Here is a 5,336-nt window from a genome sequence, read left to right as displayed (position 1 = left end):
TTCTCTAATTTCCATGTATTTGTTTATTTTCAAGTTCTATTTCTGTTATTGATTGTTAATTTCATATCATTGTGGATAGAAAAGACAGTTGGCATGATTTAAATCTTTTGCTAAGACTTGTTTTGTGACCCAGCATATGATCTGTGCTAGAGAATGTTCCATGAATGTGTAACAAGCATGTGTATTCTACTGCTATTGGAAGGAATGATATGTTTGTTAGGTTTTACATGGTCTAAAGTATGGTTGAAGTCCAAAGTTTCCTTATTGATTTTATGTGGATGATGTATACATTGTTGAAATTGGTATACTGAAGCCTCCTACCATTATTATATTTTTCTATTTCTCCCTTCAGTTCTGTTGGTATTTGTTGAATATATTTATCAGCTCTGATATTGAGTGCATATATATTTATAATTATCTTATCCTCTTGATGTATTTATTCCTTTGTCATAGTATAATGACCTTTTTCTGTTGTTACAGTTTTTGACTTGAGATATATCTTGTTTAGTATAAGTATAGCTACCTTTGTTGTCTTTTAGTTTACTTTTCATCTACATGGGTTATCTTTTTCTATCCCTTTACTTTGAGACTATGTATGTCCTTAAAGCTCAAGTGAGTCTCTTATAGACAGCATATAGTTGGGAATTTTTTTTTTCTTTAAGGTGTACACTTTATTGAACTGGTCTCAAGTCAGTGTACAGGTAAGACCTGGCTGCCTTTGTGCCTCAACCATACTCCAAGGGAGACTGAAAGTCTTCATACATCTCAGCTTGGAGGGACAAAAATGGAGGCTATGTGGGCAGACCATTCAAAGTAAAACAAAAAGAGCAAGTATTAAGACAACTATTTTAAAAATGCAGACTACTTAATTTACACAAAAGTAATGCTATCACCCTTCCTTGTGTGGACTCCATGAGAACTGGCTCTTCTCGGGGAGAAATGGGGAGGCCTTTGGGAAGATTAAGGGCTTTCTGTAACAATGCATCTCATGATATTTGGAATAACTTTAAAAAAGAACAATGTAGAAAGTCATTGGCCACACAGTAGAACTTTGGAAATGCTTGTCCTAACCAACTACTGTCACCTTCACTATTCCAGTGTTTAAATCTTGAGTCAAACACCAAAAAAATCCAAAAACAAAAAACAAAACAAATTTTAAAAAATAAATAAAGCCATGCCAATCTCATCTCATTTTCTGCACGAGTTAGGGTTTCTCAAGAAATGGTGTATCATGACTAAAGTAACAGTCTGCCTAGAAGCATTTTCAGTGGATAATGTAGGGGCCCAACTCATTGTTCTCCTGCTTGCTGATCCACATCTGCTGGAAGGTAGACAGTGAGGCCAGAATGGAGCTGCTGATCCACAGTGTACTTGTGTTCAGGAGGTGTGAAGATCTTGATATTGTGCTGGGTGCCAGGACAATGATCTCCTTTTGTGTCCTATCAGTGATTCTGGGGTGCTAAGTGGTTCTACCAGATAGTACCTTGTTGGTGTACAGGTCCTTGTGGATGCCAACATCACACTTCATGATGGAGCTAAAGGTAGTTTCACATATACCACAGGATTCCATGCCCAGGAAGGAAAGGTATTTTCATGTATACCACAGGATTCCATGCCCAGGAAGAAAGGCTGGAAGAACACCTTGGTGCAGTGGTACTGCACATAGCCGATGGTGATGACCTGCCTGTCTGGTAGTGCATACCTCTTTCTCAGGGAGGAGCTGGAGGCCACAGTGGCCATCTACTGTTCAAAGTCCAGGAGGATGTAGCACAGCTTCTCCTTCATGTAACACATGATTTCCTGTTTGGTAGTGGTGGTGAAGCTGTAGCCATACTCTATAAGAATCTTTATAAGGTAGTCTGCCATGTCCAATCCAGCTAGGTTCAGATGCAGGATGGTATGGGGAAGGGCATACCCCTCACAGATGGGCACAGTATGGGGTACCCTGTCACCAGAGTCCATCATGATGCCAGTGGTAAGACCAGAGTAGGACTGGGACAGGATGGCCTGGATAGTCACATGGCTGGGATGTTGGTCTCAAACATGATCTGAGTAATCTTCCCATGGTTGGCACTGGGGCTCAGGGGAACTTGGTCAGTGAGCATGGAGTGCTCCTTGGGGGCCACACAAAACATGTTGTAGAAGGTGTGGTGACAGATCTTCTCCATGTTATTTTAGTTGGTGATGATGCTGTGGTGGATGGGATACTTCAGAGTCAGGATGCCCTTTTTGCTCTGGGCCTCATCACTCATGTAGTAGTCCTCTGGCCCATGCCCACCACCATGCCCTGGTGCCAGGGAACATGCCATGATGGAGGGGAAGACAGCCTGGGAAGCATTGTGGGCTGTGAGGCCAGACTTGTGTATGTTTATTAAATCATTTCAGCCATTCAGTGATCTTTTATTGGAGAGTTTAAGTCAATTCTGTTTAAAGTAATTATTGATACATAAGAACTTAGCAGCACTATCTTTTAAATTATATAATATATATTTATTATATATCTAATTACATCTAATTATATCTATATATAATTGAATTTGTATTTATTTATAAATATGTTTATATATTAAAATATATTATTTATAAATATATAAAATATATCCTTGGTATTTGCCTCATGTTTGTCTACCATTCTTACTCATTTCTGCCTTAATTTTAAGTGATTTTAAATATTTTTCAGTACTCCATTTTTAAAATGGCATATTGCCTCTACTTTTTAGCATTTGTATTTATTTCTTTAAGGATCAAAATGTGTATCCTAATCAGAATTAGTATTTTACCTTTTCACATAAAATAGAAGATTCTTATAGGAACATATGTCCATTTACCTCCACTGATTGTTCTGTTGTTTTCATATCTAGTTCCATGAATATTTTAAAACATAAAATATAAAAAACTTGTGAAAACTCAGTTGTTTTTTACAGAAATTAAGGGAAAAAAGTAGTCTTTTATATTTAACCACATATTAACTGTTTCTGGTGTTTTTATTCCTTCCTGGAGATCTGAAATTCCATCTGATATAGTTGTCCATTATCCTGAAAACTTTCCTCTAGCAATTATTTATTAAGGGTATTCTTGTAATTAATTCACTACCTTTTGTTTATCTGAAAAGGTCTTCATTTTATATTCATTTATACCAAATGTTTTCACTCTATAAATAATTTTATCATTTCAGAATCATGTGGCCTCCATTGTTTCTGATGAGAAGATCACAATTTTGTATAAAATTTTCTCCCTTTATAATATTGCTTCTTTTCTGTTTTCAAGATTTTCTCCATACTCTAGTTTTCATCAGTTTTACTATGATGTTTTTAGATTTAATTTTACTTGTATTTGTTTTAAATTTGCTGCATACTGATATTTTTCACCAAATTTTGGATGTTTTCAGGTACATTTTCTGATATGCTTTTTATTTTAGAGCAGTTTGAGATTTACAAAGTAATTTGAAGTTAGTACAAAGAGCTCCCATATACCACACACCAAGTTTCCCCTATTATTAACAACTTACCTACTATGGTACATTTGCTACAATTAATGAACCAATATTGATGCATTATTATACCTAAAAGACAAAATTTGGATTTATTAATTTTTACTTAATGTCATTATCTGCTTCTGGAAGATAATGCTTCACATGCAGTTTCATGTTTCTTTAAGTTCTTCTTGGCAGTGAGAATTTCTTAGACCTTTCTTCTTTTTGATAACATTGATAACTTTGAGAAATACTGTATTATAGAATGCCTACATTCATAGAAAATATGGAGTTTAAGATGTTTGATATTTTTTCATGGTTAGATTGGGATTTATGTTTTGGAAGAATACCACAGAGACAAATTGCCATTTTCATCATGTCCTATCAAGGGTATACTCTATCAAAATTACTTATCACTGCTATTAACCATGAGTACACAGCTGAGGAAGTATTTATTATTTTATCCACTTTAAAGTTACCTTTTCCCCCTTTTCATGCTGCACTCTTTGGAAAGAAGTCATTATGCACAGTATACACTCAAAGTGTGGAGAGTCATACTCTACTTCACTAGAGTTGGAACATCTACATGAAATATTTGGAATTTTTTTTGCATGGAATATTTGTCTCTTATTCCTAATTTATTTATTTTTTCAATAACTTGTTGATATCAGCATGAATGTGAAGGTATTTATCTTAAATATTGGATTATTATTTCATACAGCTTTACTTAATTGTGTTGCTCAAATTTCTAAACAGCTTAGGCCATGGAGAACTCACACTTTAATTTGCTTCATTTAACAATTTGTTTTGAGTCATATTTTTAGCACTTTTTTTACTTTTTGGCACTAGAGGATCCCTTTTATACTTTCTTCCATAGTTCTAACTTAAGTTTTTCTTCAAAATTATGTCCTGAATTCTTTTGATTGGAGAGTGGTATTAGAAATCAGTATTTGGTAGCTAGGTGTGCACTTTGCTTTAGGGGTGGCATTACTTCTAGCCCTCTCAGCAACAGAGCATGGATATATGTGTGTGTGTGTGTGTAGTAACCCATGCACATAGATATCTATAAGTATTTTTTATAATAAATCAGTTGTATCTATGTAAAGCTAAATATGGGTTTATATTGATGTTTCAAATTCTAATTTATTAACATATGGATCATCTTAGCCTCCTACCCTTGCTTACTTTAACCTTCCACCCAACAGTGAGAAACCTGATTCCCTAACACTATACATTTATTTAATTGCTCAATTCCAGCATATATTTATAGTGGTGTCAGAATTGTTTACCTCTGTTCCTGAGGGAAATAATTTAATTTATTATAGTCCAATGCTTATATACAAGATCTTTTGCCTTTAGTCCCCATTCATTTCCAAAGCTTTTTAGGTTAGTAGCTCTGTCCCTTACCCTCCACAGTGAGGTTGTTTCATACATTTTTATACATTTTTAAATTATTATTTTTTATTTTAATTTATTTCTTTCCTTTTTAAAAATTATTTTATTTTATTTATTCTCAAGTTAGCTAACATACAGTGTAGTCTTTGCTTTAGGAGTAGATTCCAGTGATTCATCACTTACGTATAAACCCCAGTGCTCATCCCAACACGTGCCCTCCTTAATGCACATCACCCACTTTCCCCCACCCCCACACCCCACCCCCATCAACCCTCAGTTTGTTCTCTGAATTAAAGTGTATCTTATGGTTTGCCTCCCTCTGTTTTTATCTTATTTTTCCTACCCTCCCCCTATGATCATGTTAAGTTTCTCAAGTTCCACATATGAGCAAAATCATATGACATCTGTATTTCTCTGACTGATTTATTTCACTTAGCCTCCAGTTCCATCCATGTTATTGGAAATGGCA

At 35.0% G+C, this 5,336-nt stretch overlaps 1 pseudogene; it reads right to left on the bottom strand.

The window, feature by feature from the left end:
* Positions 1-1,252: 1,252 nt before the first annotated feature.
* Positions 1,253-2,330, bottom strand: LOC125931957 (actin, cytoplasmic 2-like; annotated as a pseudogene).
* Positions 2,331-5,336: the final 3,006 nt, after the last annotated feature.

The sequence above is a fragment of the Panthera uncia genome, chromosome X (assembly GCF_023721935.1).
Source record: "Panthera uncia isolate 11264 chromosome X, Puncia_PCG_1.0, whole genome shotgun sequence".
NCBI classification, from domain to species: Eukaryota; Metazoa; Chordata; class Mammalia; order Carnivora; family Felidae; genus Panthera; species Panthera uncia.
Note: the sequence above shows the minus strand (reverse complement) of the source record. Positions and strands in the feature narration are given on the sequence as shown.